Raw genomic sequence first — 25528 nt, forward strand, 5'->3', positions numbered from 1 at the left:
GATTTGTCTCCAGAAGGAGATAATGAAGACAGAATGTTCCTCTTTGCCCCTATCATAATATAATTGACAGAAACATACCTTATTATAGAGAGAACGATTGACCTGACTACAAATGTTTGCAAATGAGCCCAGAGAAAAAAGGGAAATTCTGAAATTATCTATGTGAAGTCTTGTTAATCGGTGAACTATGATATGTTCATATAAAGTACAGGCAATATATGAGAAAGAACAGTGACAGTCACATCCAAGAATTTGAAAGTAAATGGGAGTTAAAATATGAAGTTAGCATATGACAACCCAGAAGGTTCACAAAATTGCCTGTAAAAGAAAAAAGTAATGGCCCCCACAGCCTCAGGACTTGATATAAAACCCAAATGAAAGCATTGCTGTAAGCTGAAAGAAAGTCTGCATCAATCAAAAGAAGCAATTGGTTTGGCACAAAAGCATGGGAAATACAGAAACACAGAGACATAGGGTAACATTGCTTACCCAAATGCTATGCTAGACTGCTGAAAATATCCAGTTTCCATGGCAAGTGCATCTATATACAGATATGACTATGGTTCTTAAACAGAATTGTCCTATTGATAGACATTTAAGCTGTTTAAGTATTCTGTTATTACAGACAGTTCTGTAGTGCACATCATTACATGCCTCTTTTTGTACATGTATAAATATATAATCAGAGCTTAATGATGAATATTTATGAGAACTAAATGAGCATTAAATCCTTTTCATATGTTTAGCACTGTGCCATATCAGAGAAGGTCCTAGCTCTTAAGGAATATCTAACCTTGAGGTTAGGGAGTTAAGTCTAACATATGACCAATATAAATCAGTATATAAAGAAGTACTGAATTGTCAGATTGTTGGTGCTTTGAGGAGTCAAAGGTGTTTGGGAGGTGAAGAAAGCCTTGCAGAAGCTCTCTTAAACTCCACAACTAAGATAGACCTTTGCTTAGGTATTGAAAGCCCAAGACACTGGAACCCACTTAATCTCATAATGAAATTCTTCTCCAGTTGTTTGACTTCTGTAATTTTTTTTCTCTCTTTTTTTTTTTTTGAGATGGAGTCTCACTCTGTCGCCCAGGCTGGACTGCAGTGGCATGATCTTGGCTCGCTGCAACATCCACCTCCCAGGTTCAAGCAATTCTCCTGCCTCAGCATCCCGAGTAGCTTGGATCACAGGCACATGCCACTATGATGGGCTGATTTTTATATTTTTAGTAAAGACAGGGTTTCACCATGTTGGCCAGGCTGGTCTCTAACTCCTGACCTCAGGTGACCTGCCCAACTTGCCCTCCCTGTAATTTTCTAAGTAGGATAATAAAAGTAATTTTTCTAATAACCTAAGGAAGAAAATGCAATAAGCTCTTTGACTGTGAGTTAATAATAGAATATCAGACTTGGATGGCTGGAGATTCAATTTTCTTAGACTGTGTTCACCTCTCCAAATCCTTCCAAATACCTTCTACATAGAAGAATGTTATAAGCTTAGTAAAAACAGGAAAAATTTAGACATTTTATGACATCTAAATCTCATAACAACAGCAGCAACAGCATCATCTACTTCTATTACCATACACCACACACACACACACACACACACACACACAGAGCTTAATTTAATCTTCACAGCAAATTTATTTGCAGGTAGGTACCGTTATTATCCCATTTTTTACTGAGAAGAAAACTGACAATTTAGAGAAAGTAAATGACTTAAGTACGAACTGCAGAGCCACTGGTCCCAAAGTTTAGTATATCTTAATTTACTATTGTTGTGTTTACTATGTTTGTGATAGAAGAGCTAGTAGATGCCTTGGCCAATCTGAGAACAAAATGGCTAATAAATTGCCCCCTCCCGTTGTCTTCATAATAGAGAATACCTTGTTTTGAGGTAGTTATCTTTAAGACCAGCATCTTTACTTATACAATGCATTGTAAATAGATAGGCTTGTTTTACCTTAGCATTGTAGCGTAGAAAGTGATATACTGACTTAAAACAGCATCTCTGGTGACAGACTGACTGGATTTTGAACATGACCTCACTCTATTATTCATGTAAGTTTGGAAGCGTTACCTGAACACTTTAGTGCCGCCTTTTGCAAAATAGATGTGTGTGAAACTAAATAACATCATGTATTTTAAGTGTTTGTACAATGCTTGGATTATAGCAAGTACTCAGCAAGTGTTAGCTATTATAATCATTCTCACTCTGTATAGCTCCAGGCAGAAATTTTGCTAACAGAAGTGGTTTGTAAGTTTGAGTATATCAGTATCTCCTCAAGAACTTGTTAAAGCACAGATTGATAGACTCTGCACCCAGGGCTTCTGATTCAGAGAGCTAGAATGAGCCTGAACATTTTATATTTCTAACAAGTTCCCACATGATGTTGATATCTAGTCTGTGGACCACACTTTAACCACTAGCTTAATGCCTGGAATTAATAAAAGCTAGATCACAACTTTGGCTTTCATGTTGACTATTTATTTTGGTACTCCATCCTCTAACCACAACCTGTCCTCCTCAAACTGACCACATCTCTCAGAGATTTGGCTTCCCGCTTACCAATCATTGCATCGGGGAAAACAACTCAGATTTAAAAGTAAAGAAAGGAATTCATCAAAATTTTAACCTTGTGTTAAAATCCCACCAGATTATTTCTGGGAGGTTAGATTATGAGTGTTTTTAAATTATTTTATTTTATTGTCCATTGTCAACACAGTTATGCTGAAATCCTATTAATTTTATAATCTGAAATAATTTTTTAAAGAACATATTCTACTGAAGAGGTAGATTAGTAATGTTAACTCTATGAGGAAACAGAGATAATTTTACCCATTTTTTACCGGTAAAACCTCATAGCAGCTCATTCCATTCAGAGTCCCCTACCTTGAGACACCCATCTCTTATGTCTTTCCTTCATCTTGAACACAACTCTTGAAGAGCTTATTCTAACACACACACATATATATATATATATATATATATATATATGAAGATAGAGAATGACTCCATTAAGATGTAAGCAGCTGTTTCAGTGGCATTGCATTCGTGTGCTTACTTTCTGAATTATGAAAAGATCTACTGACCACACCTCTAACAAATTTGGTCCTAAGCCTATAATTTAGAGACAGTGTCTTCTCTTTTTGAATTGTGGGTACCCTAAACGTGTGTTTAGCATGAAAGCAATAGGCTACAAATATAATAATGTGGCTTTTTAAAAATTTCAACAAATTGTTCCTGAGACACAGTGCTTGGCTTTAATATAGAAAACAGGTAATTCAGATTTCCCCACTGCTATCATTGTTTCTCTAAACCATTTTGGAGAATTTATTAGAGAGTATTTGCTACAAAGCCTAGCATTGAAACAGTGTAAATATAAATCGCCAGAGAAACCCAACATAATTGTTGAAGTTATTTCAAAATATTTTTATTGGATATCTACTGTGTGCTTAGCTCTATACTAGGTGATGTGGGGGTCACTTAGGGCATAATTGTTAAACTTTTTCATTGAGAGTTTTCTTGTATTATAATCTATTTCATCTTTATGTATGAAGTGGTAGAGTTAGTAAGTATGCTAAGGGTTCAGGGACATGGGATTTGAAGCCCTAGCTCTGTTATTTTTTTTTTTTCTCTCTCTCTGACCATGGACAAGTTAATTAACTGTTTGGTGCCTTTATTTCATTGTCAGCAAAAAATGAATAATAGTCTCTGGTTATATGACTATTATTAAGGCTCAATAAGTTAGTATGTGTAAAATTCCTAGTTTTGAGTTAAGCATTTATTATACACTCAATAATTGTAGGTCTTATTGTTAGAGAGAAGAATAGATTTGTCCTCGGCCATCTATGAAGGTCTGTAGAGAACCAGCCCCATGCCCCACCCGTGAGTACCCTGAGTTCGGTGGCAACAAATGAATGAGAAAAAGACAAGAATGCATAAAGCGGGACCAGGGGGCCAGTGCATAAAGGAGGGTGCAAAGGTCCGAGCTCTGGTTTTCCACAGTATTTATTGGATACAATCACTTTGATCTACAGGGTAGGTGTGGAGTGATGGTGGGGAGAGGGTGACATGATGGTGGGGTGAATCAGTGAGCCAGAACTGAATCAGTGAGCCAGAACTGGTGTGTCATTCTAAAGCTTGATAACAGTGGCAGTTTTGGGAGTTTCACAAAACAAGAACGTGTGGTTATCTTTACCCTATTTTCTATGTGCAGCTGGTGGAACATGGGCCTTAAAAGGAGCCTCCAAGCCTGGTTACATCTTAGTGATATGAAGGGGTTTTACATCCTTGAGCACAATGTTTATGGTAACAGAGCCTAGGTCACCCTGCACCAGAACATGAGGCATGGACAAGTTTGCCTCCCCAGAGGCCTCCTGCAGTTTGCTGCAGTTTGTTGTTCCTAGTTTATATGTTACTCATAACCAATTAATGTAGGCACTCTGTAAGTCCTTTCCCCTTTCCTGCTTCCCCCAACAAAGGTCTAAATGCCTGATATTTCCATAACTCCTTTCTGAAGCAAACATTATTTTTGTATATATTTATTGGGTCTTATGCTATGTAACTCTGCTTCTAATTTTAACTGGTGACATAGTCTTTATTTAATGATGAAGGGTCATAAGTAGATAATTTTAAGTGAAACAGATTTTCACTTATTTAAACAGGAGTTTAATAGAATCTCCATATATCAAGACTCCTGTGCCATTACTCTATTTTTCCAGAAATGAGTAATGCTGTTGCTAACCTTACCTGTATATTCTTTGGTGCTACACACACCACTTACCTTGAATCCTTGCTAATAGTTTTGACAGATTTTTCTTGCTTCTATGATTTTGAAGTTTGACCTTCTTTGTTCATCAGGAAAATATCTTCTTCCATACCTGCATTGGATCTTCATAGGCCTCTCTTGGGATGTTGGAGCTAGTACAGGGTACTATGGATCTACTTATGGGTGGCTTTGGGAGTGTTAAGCCAGATACTGAGATCTTAGATTTCAAGCTTATTTTACTATCTTTAATAGACCACAAAATATAAATGTAATTCCTGTGAGATTTTGACCTCTGCAAATGGCTGCACACTGAAATTACACACACATACACACACACACATACACGCATCTATATGTATATATATATGTAATATATATATATATATGTAATCTTGATTTTGGTTAGACAAGTATATATTTTATGCCTGCACTCTCTATGCAATCCCCCTCCCCTATGATCTTATTAGATTAGCTATGTGTTTTATCATAATATTTTCTGAGGCTACTGCTTGTAGTATAGCCCAAGGTGTTGAAAAATCAAGTAAGGAATAAGAAGAGTTTCTTGTAGTTGTTTTGTTTTATTTTTCTTTTCTTTTTATTTTTTATTATACTTTAGGTTCTGGGGTACATGTGCAGATTATGCAGGATTGTTACATAGGTGTACACATGCCATGGTAGTTTGCTGCCTCCATCCCCCTGTCACCTACATTAGGTATTTCTCCTAATGTTATCCCTCCCCAAACTCCCCACCCCCTGCTATTACTCCCCTAGATCCCCACCCCGAACAGACCCCAGTGTGTGATGCTCCCCTCCCTGTGTCCATGTGTTCTCATTGTTCAACACCCACTATGTGTGAGAACATGCGATGTTTGGTTTTCTGTTCTTGTGTCAGTTTGCTGAGAATGATGGTTTCCAGATTCATCCATGTCCCTGCAAGGGACACAAACTCATCATTTTTTATGGCTGCATAGTATTTCATGGTGTATATGTGCCACATTTTCTTTATTCAGTCTATCACTGATGGACATTTGGGTTGGTTCCAGGTATTTGCTGTTGTAAATAGTGCTGCAATGAACATATGAGTGTATGTGTCTTTATAATAGAATGATTTATAATCCTTTGGGTACATACCCAGTAATGGGATTGCTGGGTCAATTGGTATTTCTAGTTCTAGATCCCTGAGGAATCACCACACTGTCTTCTTGCAAATTTGTTTTAGTTTGTAGATTCTGGATATTAGCGCTTTGTCAGATGGGTAGCTTGCAAAATTTTTTTCCCATTCTGTTGGTTGCCAGTTCACTCTAGTGATTTTCTTTTCTGTGCAGAAACTGTTAAGGTTTAATTAGATCCCATTTGTCTATTTTAGCTGTCATTGCCATTGCTTTTGGTGTTTTAGTCATGAAGTCCTTGCCTATGCCTATATCCTGAATGGTTTTGCCAATGTTTTCTTCTAGGGTTTTTATGATGTTAGGTCTTATGTTTAAATCTTTAATCCATCTGGAGTTAATTTTTGTGTAAGGTGAAAGGGATGGGTCCAGTTTCAGCTATCTGCACAAACCTGATGTCAAACTATGCTATAAGGCTACAGTAATGAAAACAGCATGGTACTGGTACCAAAACAGAGATGTAGACCAATGGAACAAAACAGAGGCCTCAGAAGTAATGCCACACACCTACAACCATCTGATCTTTGACAAACCTGACAAAAACAAGCAATGGAGAAAGGATTCCCTGTTTAATAAATGGTGTTGGGAAAACGGGATGAGTTTTTTAAACTCAAAATTGATTATGATCATCAGGCTTTTAAATTATGATTTACAGATTATTGGAAGATAGATATCAACCTCATAGTGTTACCCTTTTCTAATTGTGATGGCTTAAAGCCTTCTTATAGCAACCACATTACATTTCCAGGTAGCCATGGTGTATCTGATTTGATTGTTAAAAACTGTGTCAAATATGTTTTCCAAATTTACTAGGGAGACCATTAAAATGATAATTAAATAAAGTACAGTTTGAATATTGCCAATCTAAAAATCCAAAATTTGCAATAATCACAAATCTGAAAATTGTTAAATGCTGACATGATACTCAAAGAAAACACTCATTGGAACATTTCAGATTTGTATTTTCAGATTAGAAATGCTCAGCTGGTAAATATAATGCAAATATTCCAAAATCTGAAAAATATCTGATATCTAACAGGTTTCTGGTCCCAAGCCATTTGGATAAGGAATACTCAACTTGTACGTATTAAAGTTGTCATTGGGAAAAGTAGAGTAAGGGATTAAAAGTACAACAGAGAGAAAGGAGAGGAAAAGCAGAAACATAGAAAACAGAGACAAATAGAATATAGGAATAATATGATATAATTAAATCTAAATACAGTTAGTGCTCTATATCTATAGGTTTTGTATCTGCAAAGTCAACAAGTCATGACCTAAAAATAATACAAAAATACAAAAATTACAAATAGGAAACAATAGAGCATATTAACTATTTACATAGCATTTGCATTGAATTAGATACTATAAATCTAGAGAAGATTTAACGTATATGGGAGCATGTGTGTAGTATATATGCAAATTTTAGACCATTTTATGTAATGAATTTGAGTATCCATGGATTTTGGTATCTGCAGTGGTCTTGGAATGAATCCCCCAGAGATACCAACAGACAATTGTATAACAGAATTACAATAAATGTAATGGGCTAAATTTTGTAGCTAAAAGACAAAGTTTGAGAGAATAAAGGTTTTGAAAAATCTAACTATATGATAGCTATCAGAAGAACTGCTAAGAGTTAAGGTCATACAAGTATTGAAAGTCAAAAAAAGAAAAAGAAAAAATATATAAGAGGAAGATATCAACCAAAACAATGCCAGGATTGTTATATTAATATCAGCTGAAGTAAACCTTAAGTAAAAGAAATCACTGGAGATAAGATGAGGCAATACATATAAATAAAAGACAAGTGCATCATGGAAATGGAGCAATTTTCAACTTGAATGTACCTAATAACATAACTATAATATAAAATAAATTTAAAAATGGAAAGAAGTGGGAAAATTCACTAAAATAAGGAATACTTTTTAACACACTTATTTCAGTATTTTATAGTTCAGAAAGATTAAAAAAATAGTAAAATTATAGAAGATTTTCTGTATTTCTATATTTTATATAAAAATAAGCTTGATCAAATTGATAATTTTCACTGTGTGAGTTGAAAGTGGTACATATATTAACTATAGAATGTTCTTTATTTTTAAGTTCACTTTGAACATATCTAAAAATGTATCACATTTTAATTATAAAGCAATACACTGTAAATGTCAAGATATCATATAAACCACATAGATGATCAAAACACAATTATAATAAATAACAGAAAAACATGAAAAAATACATGTCTAATAATTGAAAAATATACATGTAGATAATTCATAATCAAGAAAGCAAAATATAAATTAACTGAAGACTACAAAATACTACATATAAAACTTGAGGAAGGCAACTACAGTAGCATTCCTTGTAAGGCAGGTCTAGTGGTGGTGAGCTCCCTCAGCTTTTCTCTAGAAATGGTCCTTTTTCTCCTTCACTTCTGAAGAAAAACTACTAGATAAAGTATTTTTGATAGACAGCTAGATTTTTTTCAATATTTTGTGTATATCATTCCACTCCTGTCCTGCAATTTTTTTGCTGATAAAACTACTGATAGTTTTTTTTTTTTTTTTTTGACAGAGTGTCACTCTGTCACCCAGGCTGAAGTGCAGTGGTACCATCTCAGCTCACTGCACCCTTCATCTCCTGGGTTCAAGCAATTTTCCTGCCTCAGCCTTCCCAGTATCTGGGATTACAGGTTCCTGCCATGATGCCCAGTTAATTTTTGCATTTTTAGTAGAGACAAGGTTCCACCACATTGGCCAGGCTGGTCTCAAACTCCTGACCTCAAGCGATCTGCCTACCTCAGCCTCCCAAAGTGCTGGGACTACAGGTGCAAGCCACTGTGACTGGCCTCTTGATAATCTTATGAAAGCTTTCTTGTATGTGACAAGTTGATTTTCTCTCACTGCTTTCATGATTCTCTTTGCCTTTAACGTTAGACAGTTCGATTATAATATGTCTCAGTGTGGTTCTCTTTGGTGTATCTTAGTTGTAGGTCTTTCAGCTTCTTAAATCCCTATGTCCATTTTTTTCTTCAAACCCGTGAAACTTTCAACCATTATTTCTTCGTATAAGATCTCTGCTTCTTTTTCTGTTTTTTCTTTTTTTGTCATTCTCTGATTCTCATAACATAAATATTAGTCTCCTTTAAAGTTCACCACACATCCCTTAGGCCTCTTTGCTTTAGTTTGTTCTTATTTTACATTAAAAAAAAGGTATTTTTTATTTTTGTGGTATGTAGTGTGTGTGTGTGTGTGTGTGTGTGTGTGTGTGTGTGTGTGTGTGTAGTATACATGGGATATTTTGATACAGGCATACAATGTGTAATAATTATATCAGAGTATATGAAGTATTCATTACCTCAAGCATTTTTCATTTCTTTTTGTTACAGCATTTTAATTACACTGTTTAGTTATTTAAAAATGTATAATGAATTATTGCTGACTGTAGTTGCCATGCTGTGCTATCAGATACTAGATCTTATTCATTCTATCTTCAAAGTGTACTTTTGTACCAATTAACCATCTTACTTTCCCCACCTGCATCCCCACTACCTTACAGCCTCTGGTAACCATCATTCTACTGTCTATTTCCATGAGTTTAATTGTTTTAATTTTTACCTCCCACAGATGAGTGAGAACATGCAAAGTTTTTCTTTCTGTGACTGGCTTGTTTTACTTAACATAATTTCCTCCAGTTCCATCCATGTTGTGGCTAATGACAGAATCTCATTCTTTTCATAGCTGAATGGCAATCCATTATATATATATGCCCCCTTTTCTTTATCCATTCATCTATTGATGCTCACTTCAGTCATTCTTGTTTTTTCTCCTGTGACTCAATGATTTCAAATAATCTGTCTTGAAGTTTGCTGATTCTTTTTACTAATAGAATCTCTTGTTGAACCTCTCTAATGAATTTTTTTGTTCAATTATTTTCCAACTCCAAAATTTATGTTTGATTTTTTCGAAGGAGTTTTTATCTCTTTATTGATATTCTTATTTTGTTCATTTACTGTTTTCCTGATTTTTTTGTCTGTTTTCTTTTTTTATCTCATTTTTTATTAGTATGTCAAGATAATTTTTATTTACATTGCTTTTTGTTGCAAATCCATTGCTCAGTGATGAGATTCAGATAAGATCATAAAGCCTTCCCACTTCTGTTATTTTATTTTGCTTGATCAAATTGCTGTTTGTGAAATCTTGAACATCCACAGGAGAACATGGCTATAGTCTGAGGGATCTGGTCTCTTTGGCTATTGTTTACACATACCTGAATTCTCAGGTAATTAGTTCTAAGCAGGGACATAAAGGAACCCTGCTGGTACGAGGGTGGCCAGCCATTCCTCAGATGGCCTAGAGGTTCATCTCTTCGCATGAGCTGTGTCATCTCATGTCTGCAAGACAAACATGCTGCCTTCTGATCTTTACTATGCTTTGCTGCTTCTCCATGTTCATTCCTGCAGTCTTTGACAAACATGCCCACAGGTGCTGTATGTCCTGGATCAAGGCTCCTTTTAGAGCTATTCTGAATCATTTCTGGAGTCTTTCTTACACAGTCCACTTGTTGTAATTTAAAATTGCTCTTTGGAGATGCAGATTCTGTTTTCAGTCATCTCTGTTTCTTTTTTTTTTTTAATTGCATTTTAGGTTTTTGGGTACATGTGAAGAACATGCAAGATTGTTGCATAGGTACACACATGACAGTGTGATTTACTGCCTTCCTCCCCATCACCTATATCTGGCATTTCTCCCCTTCCTATTTCTCCCCAACTCCCTACCCGCCACCGTCCCTCCCCTATTTCCCCCCGACAGACCCCAGTGTGTGATGCTCCCCTCCCTGCGTCCATGTGTTCTCATTGTTCAACACCCGCCTATGAGTGAGAACATGCGGTGTTTGATTTTCTGTTCTTGTGTCAGTTTGCTGAGAATGATCATTTTCAGGTTCATCCATGTCCCTTCAAAGGACATGAACTCGTTGTTTTTGATGGCTTCATCATATTCCAGAGTGTATATGTGCCACATTTTCTGTGTCCAGTCTATCATCGATGGGCATTTGGGTTGGTTCCAGGCCTTTGCTATTGTAAACAGTGCTGCAATGAACATTTGTGTGCATGTGTCCTTATAGTAGAATGATTTATAATCATTTGGATATATACCCAGTAATGGGATTGCTGGGTCAAATAGAATTTCTATTTCTAGGTCCTTGAGGAATCGCCACACTGTCTTCCACAATAAGTTACTGATCATCTTTATGACAGTTATTTCAAATTCTTCATTGGGAAGCTCATAGATTTGCATTTCTTTAGGTTTGATTTCTGGAGTTTTATCATATTACTTTAATTGGGCCATGTTTCTTGTTCCTTTGTTTGCCTTGTTTATTTTTGTTGCAATTTTGGCATTTGAAATAACAATAATCACTCCCAGTCATTGTGCAGGGGAAGACTTTCACCAGTCTTTCCTGCTGGAAATTCTAAGACCTCTCAGACATTTTCTCATGTCTTACTTCCCCTTGCATCTGCCTATGGAGCTGCAGCTCTAATGTGCTCCTTGCCTCTGTTTTCAACAGCTTCCAAATTGGTATCAGTACTATCAGTAGTCCATGTCAGGTGGAACAGAAAACAATCCCTCAGGAAGCACCCACAGAACCCAGTACATTGTTGAACCTATGGTCCACTCTTTTGTTTTTGTCCTCAGGGAGAAACCTCATTATGGCAGATTTCTTCCCAGTTGCTCCACATTGTGCCATATGGGAAAGAGGCATAAATGTCTGTGCCAAATGTTTAAATTTGCCTATTCCTTTTGTTGGAATCCATTACTGTTTTTATAGTTGCCTGAATAGCTTCTCACCAGGTCTCTACAGTTCTTACAGAGGTATTCTGGAACATATATTGTTGTTAACCCAGTGTCTCTGTGAGGGAAGGAAAGGTTGTAGCTTACTATTTCATGCTCTTGAGTGTTCTTAACTATTCTGAATACCATAACATTACTTGTATCCATAGGGTGATTATTGCTCTAAAATTGACACCAACCCCAGACTGAAATAGAGACAGAGAAGCTAAAACTGTTACATGTTTACCTATGAGTCCTGGGGGTGGGGATGATTTAATACTTATTTGGCCTAATTACAGTGAATTCTCTAACATTTGAAGCAGAGAGTTATATCATTCCAAAAGCACTGTTAAGTGTGGATTGAGGGGTTTGACACTGAAGAAGATACCAGATCAGACCTTTGCTCTGCTCTGGTCCTTAATACCATCTGTAAAGAAGTCTCCATCACTCATGAGATTCAGATTATTAATAATTAAGGGTAATTCTTATAACTTGCTCTTCCAGGGTTTAACACCACTCTACACCTCAAATTAGATACCAATCCAACCCCTTGTAGGAGTTCTCTAGAGAACCATGGATATTAGATCATCAGTATGTGAAACTCTTGTATTTTTCCCCCTAGATCAATCAAATAAAGAGTTGTTCTTGCAACTAGAGGGGAGTAGTTGCGGTGGAAGGGTTACTTTCTATCGTACAATAGAATAACCTGAAGTGACAGCACCAATTGTATTTTCAACCTCATATGTTAAGTGGGCATTTGAGCCAGTCTTTAATTTAGTAATAGAAAGAACACAAGCATAATTGTTAAGGGTAGGGATTCCAGACACAATTCAGTTGGGTCCAAATCTCTACTTTTCTATGTACTGGCTACATAACCTTAGGTAGTTTAAATAGCTTTTCTGTGTCATCTGTAAAATAGGGGTCATGAAAATACCTACCTCATATAGTTGGAAGGATTAAATGAGTTATACATAAAGCACCTGTAAATGTGTCTGGCACCTAATAAGTATGCATTAGCTATTATCAATATTGAAATATTTTAAAGGAAGGATACTTATGCACTTCCATCCTAAGGCCCCTTGTGGATTGGCATTATGAATGACTTTGCTATGGTCAGCCCTCCTCTTGTAATATTTATGATTAAGAATCTCTTCTTTATTGTGTTACTGTGTGCAAACAAACTAATTTTTGTATCCAACAATATCACTAACTGATTTATGTTGAAAGCACAAAACTTCTGTTATGAATTCAATGGGCACTGTAACAAGAAATGGTTTGACACGGTAGAAATGACACACCTTCCCTTTATCTCTGTTTCCCTTTTCTACTTCATTCAGGTATAATGTTGTACTAGAATGTACCCTGGACTAAGGGCCTAATGCACCCCTTTCTAGCTATGTTACTGAGTAAACAGCCTCTCTGAGTAAGCACCTGTCCCATTTATAAAATAGTATTGAACCATCCCTTACTGCCTGGTAGAGTTGTAGTCAGTCAGGCAATAAGATAGTGGAAAATTATATCATTATATTGCAAGGAAAGATGAATGTAATGCACACTTAATTTCATCTATACCACATAGCTACTCCAGCACTACTACTATTACCACCACCATAACTTATTTCTATTATTCCTTCATGTCTTTTCTCCAGAAAAGATTTCCCTAAATACTCAGTCCAAACTAGCCCATTTTCATTATGTTTTATAGTATCATTTTATTTTTACATTATTTGTCATGATTTGTAATTATAATTTTTATTTATTTATTAACCAACTTAATGTCTATATCTTTTAGCATGATGCTCCCTCATTTGTGGTCATTATGCAATAGACAATATGGTAGCGTTTTATGGAGTTTTGAGGGTAATAGGGGAGTGAGGTTTAACTTTTTTTTTGTTTTTAACTTTCTGTTTACCAAAAGCAACATAGCTACAAACCATTTTAGTGTCACTTATGCTACCTCTTCTACTCTTTTTATTTTCCTTCCTCAACTGGAACTCATTTTTTCCCTTCTCATTTCTCCTCAGATGCAAATGTGACCTGGGTAGAGGGAGAATTTTTAAAAAGATTCAAAATTTAGAAAACATAAACAGGTCACTTGATTTTCTTTTCTTCTTTCCTGCTTCAAGTCCTGTGTGATGTAAATACTATAGTGTGGAAATACCCTGCTTGTGGGCTTGTAATTATTTCAAAATACTGCATCTGTTAAGACGATCACTTATTCTAACTATTATAAAGAAATTAAGCAGTGCGATTTTTTTTTTTTTTTTTTAGATTAGTAAATGGGATCTGTAGGACTCTGAAAACAATAGGTTGACAGTTTAAGGGAACATATGTTCAGAGTGGGAACATGGACTGTGGGAACAAAGACTGTGAATAAAACTCATTTGAGGAAATAAATTAGTGTATTTTCCTGGAGACTTTCTGTGCCTGAGGTTGATGAATTGATGAATTCTACATACTTACCCTTTCTCTTAGTACTCCATGAAGTTTCTAAAAAATATCTACTAGGATGTCTCCCATTTGTGTTCTTCAAATGTATAGCTTGAATCAGTAGGTTTCTTAAAAATCTCTGTCAGATGTATCTCTCTTATTAGAATCCAGAAACCAAAGAGAGGCTTGTTGCTTATGTATGTGGAAATTCTTAAAAAGAGAGAGAGAGAGAGATGTAAATTGATTTTACAATTGTGAAACTCACCTTAGTTCCGGTAATGCAGTGCCCCCAAACACATGGCAGCAAATTTCAGTCTTCCAGCCCTACCACCACCTCTGCCATGTATCAAGAGGTTAAGTGATGCTATCTAATTAACCTGGAGCTGCTTTTGCTGTTGCTCTTTCTCAGCTCTTAGTGTCTGTAGGTGTTCAGATACCCCATACTTCTCCTCTATGAGTTCATTAAAAAAAAAAAAAAAAAGACTTCCCTTTTTCTAGGAGTTTGCTACCTTCATAAATTAAACAGGCCCAATTTGCTGCACAGATCCTTCTTTTAGCTAATAGGTTTCTCCAGGCTTCCTGTGTAAATTATTGCTTCAACTAGTTCTTGCTTAAGCAGCTTCTCTAGAGCCCCAAGGGGTCTATGATACAAATGCTGTCCATGGTAAATGAGGATTTTGAGTTGTTTCTTTCCTTTGATTTTTGTACACATCATAAATGTAGAGAATGTTGACTAAAGTATTAATTTTCCCTGTATCTGCTAGTCTTACTTTGAAATGAGACTAGCTTGCCATAAGAATCAATGTCAAATATGTTTCTAAGTACGTGATTTCTGTTTATCTGGTACAATTGATAGAATTGCCTATTTCTATCTATTTCAGCTCATCATGTTATCCAGTCTCTGAGTTCTTTGAAAGAAAATGAAGGAAAAAAATACACCATGCATCTGAGTGGATTATAATATATAAACCATTTTCTTTTCTTCTTTCCTGCTTCAAGTCTTGTGTGATATAAATACTATGTTGTGGAAATATCCTGCTTGTGGGCTTGTAGTTCTTTCAAAATACTGTAATGGTTAAGAACATCTCTTATTCTAGCTATAATAAGGAAATTAAGCAGTGCAATTTTTTAGGTTACTAAATGGAATCTGTAGGACTCTGAAAACAAAAGGTTGAAAGTTTAAGAGAAATGTTCCGCATTGTTCTATTCCTCAAGTGTTGGCTCTAATTTTTTTAAAGCCAACACTTGAGGAACAGAAAAGTAAGTATTGTGAGAGAAAAGAAGGAGGGAAATGAGAAAAGTTAGAGCAGATTACTCGAAAGAAGTCTGTCCTTGCTAAGATTTCACCTATCAGAAATAAAACTTCTGAAGAACTCAAACCTGATGATTAAGGAGACACATTGTAAATTTTTTTCTTCTTTAATTGACAACTAATAATTATACATATTTATGGGTACATAGTGATGTTTTGATACATATGTAGTGCTTGGATCAGTGTAATTAACATATAGATCTCAAACATTTATCTTTTTTGCATTGATAACTTTTAATATCCTCTTTCTAGCTATTTATATATTACCATTAGGTATAGTAATTCAAAGGTATAATAAAATACTAGAATTTATGCCCCCTGTTTGTAATTTGTTGTTTTTTCACGAATTTGTCCCTATGCCTCTCTTCTCCTTACCCTCCATAGCCTCTAATGTCTGCTAGTCTACTTTTTACTTCTATGAAACCAACTTTTTTTTAACTCCCACATATGAATGAGAACATGTAGTATTTAACTTTATGTTCCTGGCTTATTCACTTAACATAATATCTTCTTGTTCAATTCGCGTTGCTATGAATGACAGGATTTTATTCTTTTTTATGGCTAACCAGTATTCCATTGTGTATATATGCTACATTTTCTTCATTCAGTCAACCATTGATGGACTTTTAGGTTGGCTCCATATCTTTGATATTGTGAATGGTGCTGCAATGAACATGGGGTGGTAGAGGTCTTTTCAATATACTGATTGTTAAAAAATATATATACCCATTAGTGGGATTGCTTGATCATGTGGTAGTTCTGTTTATAGCTTTTTAAGGAACTTCCATCTTGTTGTCCATAGTGCCGAAGACAGTTTACATTCCCACCCATACCCAAATGATTAGAAATCATTCTATTATAAAGACACATGCACACATATGTTTTGTGGCACTGTTCACAATAGAAAAGACTTGGAACCAATCCAAATGCACATCAACGATAGACTGGATAAAGAAAATGTGGCACATATACACCATGGAATACTATGCAGCCATAAAAAGGATAAGTTCATGTCCTTTGCAGGGACATGGATAAAGCCGAAAACCATCATTCTCAGCAAACTAACACAAGAACAGAAAACCAAACACTTGCATGTTCTCACTCATAAGTGGGAGTTGAACAGTGAGAACACATAGACACAGGGAGGGGAACTCACACACCTGGGCCTGTCAGAGGGTGAGGGGCTAGGGGAGGAATAGCGGGGGGTATGGGGTATAGCAGTAGGAGAAATACCTAATGTAGATGATGGGGTATTGTATGCAGCAAACCACCATGGCACTTGTATACCTATGTAACAAACCTTCATATTCTGCACATGTACCCCAGAACTTAAAGTATATATATAAAAAAAGGAAACCAAGAAGAAAAAAAAAATCCTTTCTCTACTTTGCCAGCATTTATTTTTTGTCTTTTTGATAACAGCTATCCTGACTAGTTTGAGATTATACATCGTTGTGGTTTGCAGAAGAATGAAACAAGCCCCCTCTTATGACCCTTTACCAAAATTCACTTAAAATGTATTAAAAAATCTAAATGTAAGACCTGAAATTATGAAACTAATAGAAGAAAACATACTTCAAGACATTGGTCTGGGAATGTGTTTTATGGGTAAGACCCCAAAAGCACAAGCATAAAAACCAATTTATAAAAATGAGATTATATCAAACTAAAGAGCTTCTGGAAAGGAAACAACAGAATAAAAAGACAACCTGCAGAATGGGAGAAAACATTTGCAAACTACTAATAACGCAGGGGGTTAATATACAGAATATACCCAAAACACAAACATTTCAGCACCAAAACCCAAACAATACCATTTTAAAAATGGAAAAATGATATGAACAGACATTTCTCAAAAGACACACACACACACACACAAAAACCCAAAAAACAAATGGCCAACAAACATATGAAAATGCTCAACATCACTAATCAGGGAAATGCAAATCAAAAACATTATTTTTAGTTCACAAATAATTGTATATATTAAATAAATATTTGTAGCAACCCAAAAAAATAGAAGTTAGCATTTGATGTTGGGCAGGTTTGAGTTTGATAACTTATTCTGCTAAATTACCTATGTTTCCTTGGCTATGTTTCTGCTCTTTATTTGTGAAATGGGCATACTAACAGTAGCAGTATTCCACAAGGTTATAGCAAGGGGTAAATTTAAAAATGCATGTAACGTGCATCATACAGTGCTTGGCCTATAGGAAGCATTTATTAAATGATAGCTGTTATTGTTACTATCACAATAAGCAGGCTAGATACATAGAATTAACGTACTTCATATTTTTCATCACATAAAAAGTAGTTAAAACTGGTTTCATCATTTATATACCTGTACAGTCTTGAAAAAAATCAGTGAAAATCTCTGTATCTCAGTTTTCTTGAATACCAAATATGCATAAAGATAGTCAGTACCATGTACGGTTTTAAAAATATATTATGTAGGTGAAATTGCAATTTAAATATTCTGGTACTATAGTAATTGCTGAAAAATGTTAGTGGTTATTTCTGTTACTCACTTGACCGCAGAAATCACTATCCCGTGGTTTCAAAATTAAGATTTTCATTTATTATCAAACATCAAGAACCTATTTTGTACCAGACACAATTCTTAGGCCTATAGATATATCGACAAAACAGAATATTACTAACATTTTTATACTTTTTTTTGAGGCAAGTATGCTAAACCCAATAAATAAGTACATTATATAGTATATTAGAAGACATTAAGTCCTGTAGGGTAAAAAATGAGTAGGGTAAGGGATTGGGAGTGCTAGAATAAAAAGGAATAAGTAGTTACAAAATTCATTATACAGTAAGGGTAAGACTCTCTGAAAAAAAAATCATTTGAGCAAATATTTTAAAGAGTAGAGGAAGAGAGCAATGTAACTACCTAGAAAAAGGGCTCCTGGTAGCAGTAACATCCAGGAAAAACCTGAAGTAGTAGTAAATCTGTAATCATACTGAAAACTAGCAAGTTTTCAGTATGATTACATTGGAATTATCATGGAAAAGAAGTGTAGGAGATGCTGTCAAAGAAGTTTAGGTGCACAGATTGTGGATGGCCTGTACATCACTGTATGAAATTTGGTTTTTACTTTGAGACCAGAAGCTATTGGAGGGATTTGAGCAAAGAAGAGATGTGAGTTGATTTATATTTCATATAGATCACTATGACTGCTGTATAGAACATAGACTATGAGGAGATTAGAAGCATGGAAGCAGGGCAACCAGTAAGAGAGTTATTAGAGTAATCCAAGAGAACACTAATACTAGAGTGGTACAAATGGAAGTGGTGAGATCTGGTTGGATTCTGGATAGTTTGAAAGTAGAACAAGTAGAATTTACTACTAATTGGATATATGGAGTATACAAGAAAGGGAAACCATAAACAATGTCAAGGATTTTTGGCTTAAATGGAATTGCCATTAACCTAGTGTGGTGGATAGACTTTAAGATGGCCTTGTGTGTGGTTCAGACCTATGGCTCTTTACATCTTCTTATAATTGCCTTCCCTTGATTGTGAAAGGAACCAGTGACTTGCTCCTAACCAATACAATATGACAAAAATAATGATAGTCACTTTTGTGATTATATTACATATGTGATAGTCACTTCCATCCTGCTAACAGACTATCTCCTTTGCTGGCTTTGATGAGGCAAGTAGATGAATTAGAGAGGTCCATGCGACAAAAAAAGAAAAAACAGAGTAGCTTCTAGCAAATAGCCAGCAAGCCTCTGAATCCTATCAAAAACAATGTGAGTTTCGATGTGGATCCTTCTCACATTGAGCTTTTAGATTAGACCCCAAGCCTTGCTGATACCCTGATTGCAGCCTTGTGAAAGACACTGAAAGCAGAAAATGCAGCAAAGCTCTTTCCTAATCCATAGAAACTATAAAATAATAAATTTGTGTTGCGCTAAGCTACTAAGTATATTATAAATTTTTATGCAGCAATAGATTACTAATAAACTAAGAAAGGAAACAAGTGTGTGGAAGTTAAGGTCAGGAACTACATGTTGAACATGTTAAGCTCGAGTTGCCTATTAGACATACAGGTGAAGATGATGGATATGGGAGTCTGTATTTCAGGAGAGAATTCTAAGAGGAGGATAAAAATTTGAGTCAACAATGTACAGACTGGATTTAAAAACAAAAAATAGATGAGACCGCCTATGATGTGATTGTAGAGAAAGCAGTTCAAAAATTGAGCCATGGAATAATCCATAGTAAATAAATGTAGAGAAGAGGAAAAACTAGAAAAAGTAACTTGAAATGGTTAATAATGTAAGAGGAAAATCAAGAAAGTATTGTGTCCTGAAAATAAAATAAAATTATTTCCAGGGGAGAAGTAGTGATATAGAGTGTAAAATGTTACTGGTATGTTCAAGAAAAATTAGGGCTGAGAATTGACTGTGGGAATATCCAACAGTTAATAATCTTATTTGAAAGGTTAGGTTGGAGTAAATTCAGGAGAGAATGACAAAAGAGGAGTTGGTGACAATTGATGAAGACAACTATTTTAAGGAGTATTACTATTAGAGGGAAGCAGAGAAATGAGTCAGTACCGGTGGAGGGCAGTGGGGTCCAAATAAGGTTTTTTTCTCCTATGTATAAAAATTTGTGAATGATTCAATAGAGAGTTAAAAATGGGTGATATAGTAGAGAGAGGACACTGCTGAAATAGTCTTTGAGTGGGTAAGATGGGATGGGATCTAATGTATAAGGGAATAGATTGACATTCATTGTGAATATAGGGAAATAACATTCAGTTATGAATATAGGAAAATAACATAATAGAAGAGAAAGGAGGGTATATGGCTTTAGATGCAGATAAGCAGGAGGGGGTGGTAGATATTTTGAAAACTTCTGATTGCCTAAGTCTTTTCAATGAAGTAGGAAACGAGAGCATCAGCTGAGTGTGAGGATGTAGAATGAGGTGCTAAAAGTATAAGAAGAAAAATATTTGAAATATTAATTTAGGAAGATGGCTGAGTGAAGTAGAAAAACAAAATAAATTGTAGGGCAGCATTAAGGGCCTACTTGAAATTTGTGGCCTCGTATTTGTGTATATGTGTTCTTATCCAGACGTGTTCAGCTCTGTGGATACAGGCACTGAATAAGTGAATAATTTGATTTAACTAAAATACCATAACTCACAGAAACTAATGGTCCACATTAGGAGAAAATTTTCCATTATTCTTCTCCATAAATGTTCTCAAAGACCTCCTAGATTTACTTATCCTAGTCTATACTTTGGTTTTCTCAACACCACCCATCTTCCAAAATTGTTGGAGCCCAACCTTCACCAATGCTGAGGTCTCTACAACTTATTCTGGTAGTCCTAGTTGCCTGAGTGTTACCTTGCTTCTGGTTGGAGAGCATGGAGGTCATCCCTGAAGCCTGGAAAATCCTAGCAGAATTAAAATAAAGTCCCTGCTTACCACAAGATGTAAATATCACCTCAAAATCTAAATGCTGTATTTACCATTTCTCTCTTTAAATTTGAAGGGAGAAAGATCTTTTTCTAACTATTGTGCTTTTTCGGAGAAAGCCCATCTGCAAATATGCTTAACCTATATTATAAATATTTTAATCATATTTTCGAAGAATACATACAACCATTTATGAAGCAGTGTTTGTGGTGCCACCATAGCAGTGGCAGGGATGAGTCTAAAATAACCATGCACTGTGTCCAGAGTCAGATCTTCCTTTCCATGATTTAATGCCTTCTATTAAGTGGTACATCAATTAAGGCTTCTTCTTGTCTTCCAGGCTGCAAATATTATTTTCTGCCAAGTTGTCTTAGCTGGGGTCATTTCAGTCTACCAGACATGGTTTACTAACCTTGACATTTACCAATTCTAGGAGCTTCCTAAGGCCTATGAAAATCTATAAACAAAAATAGATATTTGTGGTAGGGGTCTGGCTTCAGCCACCAAAAACATTGCAACTCAGGGCCCTTATAAAGCCTGTAACATTCAATTATGCTCTTAGTTTCTATGAGTATTAGATATGAAACTTACTTGTATGTACTAAAAGGAGTAACTCAGATGTTTCCCTCAAATCAAACAGACAGTTATTTCAAGGATAAATTTTCATTTATATATCACATCGCAGAGACTACCATCAACCACTAAAATGGCAGTTTTCCAGATTCAATAATGGTAATTATAATTTATTATTATTATTGCTGAGTAATAATAATAAGCAAGCCCTTATCTTTGTATAGTTCGGTATATTAGTGGTTGGCAAACCATTATTAAATACAGATTCATGGACCTCACTCTACATCCACTGAATCAGGATATCTGGGGCTGTCTCCCAAGAATATAATTTTATCCAGATTCCAGAATGATTTGATATATATTCAGTTTTAAGACTCCCATGTTTATGCTTTTTAAGTATGACTATGTATTTTCTTATTTCTTTTCTGCATACCTCCCTTCCTCTCTCCTTCCTTATTTTCTTTATTCCTTCTTACATTAATTCATTTGCTTGTCTCCTCATTCATTCATTTATACAACAAATATTTATTGAGTGCCTACTAAGTGCCAGACATTTTGGGAATACAACAATGAATATGACAAACGTGAATATTACCTTAATGGAATTTATATTCAAGTAAGGGATAATATTGACTTTAAATAAATAATTAAAAATAAGAGAGAAAAACACTACAGAGAAGCACATAATGCTATAGGAATGTGTAACATTCATAATTTTTATGTAACTGTAATATACATACTATTTTATATCATTCATTTTCATGGAACTTTATAAATGTTGTTCTTTGACATTTCTATCATTATTCTCATTGGTAAACAGGAAATTTGAGATAGAACTACCCCAGGATTCTTGATTCTCATTGTCACATTACAGTGTGTGGGGATAAAAATGTTATTCTCCCTTGTACTTTGGGTTTCCCCAAACAAATAATCTAGAAAATTTAAGTATTCCACTTCTCAGGTATCTTTTAATTTCAAGCATTAGTATAATACCCTTAAAATCTGCCTTTTTATTATAAATTCATGCTCTTGTTTCTTTTTTGTGAGTAATCCACTACCCATCAGTGGCTTAATCAGGTCAGGACAGGAAAGATGCGGCTATAGACTTTTTATTTTCAAGGGAATTACTGTGAAATGTGCAAGGAAAGTGAATGTGACAGTCACCACAATCTTCTTTGTTTTATCTGTTCTAGAAATTGTAATATAACTGTTGTTTGGAATTATCAAGTTTACACTGCTTTATCTTTCTTCTATATTGTTGAGAATTTACAGAATATTAAATTTCAAAGGGACAGAAAATGTTTTATCCCTATTTCTGTGAATTGCATTCCCCAAAAAGCAGACTCTGAGATAGAGGTTAGAATTCAAAAAGTTTATTGCGATCAACACTTGTGGGGAAGAGAGTGGAAAAGTGCAGAGTTGGGCAGAGGAAGTTTGTGTCAATTGCAGACACAAGATGGCCTCAGTTGATTCCATTGGGAAATTGTAAACTGGACTGGCCCTTGAGAATTGTCTCAAGTTCTACCAAGGACACTGGCCCTTTGTTCTCTGGAGTTCACCAACCACTGGATATGGGCTGCCCAAGGAAAGAGTTGTGATTTTTGATGTGGTTGGTCTCTACAGTAAAGGTTAGTTCCTGGATAGATCTAAAAGCTGAGATGTCAACAGTCAGCATCCTGGTCACTTGAGGAATAACACCTTCAATTATGAAGGAATATATGGGTTAAGCAGTGTAGCATCTATTATAACCATTTTTTCTCCATGTCATACCAGATATTAAAGTCAATAACTGCAATATAATTTACTTAAAAATCAGGATTATGGGAGGAGTGGCTGCCAGCAGTTTACTAGGATGTTCTAAGGGAAAATTCATTCACTGAATAAATTAAGGCAGGATTACACAGTAGTTAAAAGTTTTACCTATATACTTAAAACACCATGGGTTTTAATCAAAACTTGGCTGCTTTCTTCTGCGACTTGGGGCAAGCTATTTCAGCAGGCTGAGCTTAAGTTTATTTCTCAAATGGGGCTTTCAGTAAATCTTTTTTTTTTTTTTTTTTTTTTTGGTAAGGACTAAATGAGAAAATGTACATAGAGGATGGTGTCTGGTTCATAGTAGGTAGTCTCTATAATCATTAAAAAATAATATTTAGATATGTGAACTACAAGTCATCATACTTTAGATGCTCACCCTTTATAAAAGCATTCTTCTCAAAGAATGAAATAACATTTAAAAAGGCAAATTTATTGAGATATAATTTACATGTCATACATTTCACTCTGTTGAATTCTACAATTCAGTGGATTTTTAATAGACTTACAAAGTTATCAACTATCATCACTATCTAAATGCAAAATACTTCATCATCCAAAAAGAAACCCAACATGCAGTAGCAGTTATAGCAGTTACTACTCATTCATACCATCCCCCACCCTGCAACAACTGCCCAGACTCCAAATTCCTGCCAATGATTAATCTACTTTGTTTCCATGGATTGCCCTATTCTGGACATTTCATACGAAGGAAATCATATGTGGCCTTTTGTGTCTGTCTGCTTTTACATAGCATGTTTTCAAGGTTCATTCATGTTGTAGCATTCATACTTCATTCCTTTCTATTCTGCCATATAGAGATATGCCATTTTTATCCAGTCATCAGTTGATGGACGTTTGGATGGTTAGTATTTTTTGCTATTATGAATAATGCTGCTATGAATATCCATGTACAGATTTTTGTGTGGATACACGTTTTTATATCTCTTGATTTTAAGGCAAATTGTTGGGTCATATGAGAACTCTATGTTTAACTTTTTGAGGAACTGCCAAACTCTTTTTAAAAGTGGCTACAACATTTTGTATCCCCACCAGCTATATATGAGGGCTCCAAAAGACATCTGTCTTTTTAGTTATTGCCATCCTAGTGGGTGTAAAATGGTATCACATGGTTTTGATTTGCATTTCCCTAATGACTAATGTTGTTTGAGCATCTTTTCATGTGCTTATTGGCCATTTGTATATCTTTTTTGGAAAAATATTTATTCAGAAACTTTGCCCGTTTTTATTGTGGTAAAATACACATGACATAAATTTACCATCTTAACTATTTTAAACTGTACAGTTCAGTGGCATTTAATACATTCCCAATGTTGTGAAACAATCACCACTATCTAGTTCCAGAACAATTTCATCATCCTGAAATGAAATGCTATATCTACTCAGAAATCATTCCCCATTGTCTCTTTCCTCACATCCTCCCATAACCACTAATCTGTACTCTTACTGTCATTTTGGATTTGTTCTTTCTGGACATTTCACATAAATGGAATCATACAATATGTAATTTTTTCTGTGTCTGGCTTCCTTTACTTACATACTGCTTTCAAAGTTCCTCCATTATGTAGCCATCATCAGGGTTTCATTTATTTTTGTGACTGGATAATCCATTGTGTAAATATATCATATTTTGTTTATTCATCATCAATTGATGGACATTTAAGTTGGTTCCACTTTTTGTCTGTCATAAACAGTGGTGATATGGATATTTGTGTGCACGTTTTTGTTTGAACTCTTTGAAAATCCAATATTTTGGCTACTCACTCCTGAGTAGAAGTGATGGCTCTTACATGAGTCTATGTTTAACTTACTGTGGAACCACCTAACTGATTCCCACAGAAGCTGCACCCTTGAGCATTCCCACCAGCAATCCATGAGAGTAAGAATCTTTAAATATTCGAACAGCACTTGTTATTCCCTGTTTTTGTTTTTAAATTAATATAGCCATCCTAGCAGGCATGAAATAGTGCCTTACTGTTGTGTTGGTTTGCATGTCTAATGATGCCTAACATCTAAGGATGTTAAATATCTTTTAATGTGTTTGTTGGCAATTTTTTTTTCCCATTTATTTATTTTATTGTATTTTAGGTTTTGGGGTACATGTGAAGAACATGCAAAATTGTTGCATAGGAACACACATGGCAGTGTGATTTGCTGCCTTCCTCCCCA

The sequence above is a fragment of the Cebus imitator genome, unplaced genomic scaffold, assembly GCF_001604975.1.
Source record: "Cebus imitator isolate Cc_AM_T3 unplaced genomic scaffold, Cebus_imitator-1.0 Scaffold232, whole genome shotgun sequence".
Lineage (NCBI taxonomy): Eukaryota > Metazoa > Chordata > Mammalia > Primates > Cebidae > Cebus > Cebus imitator.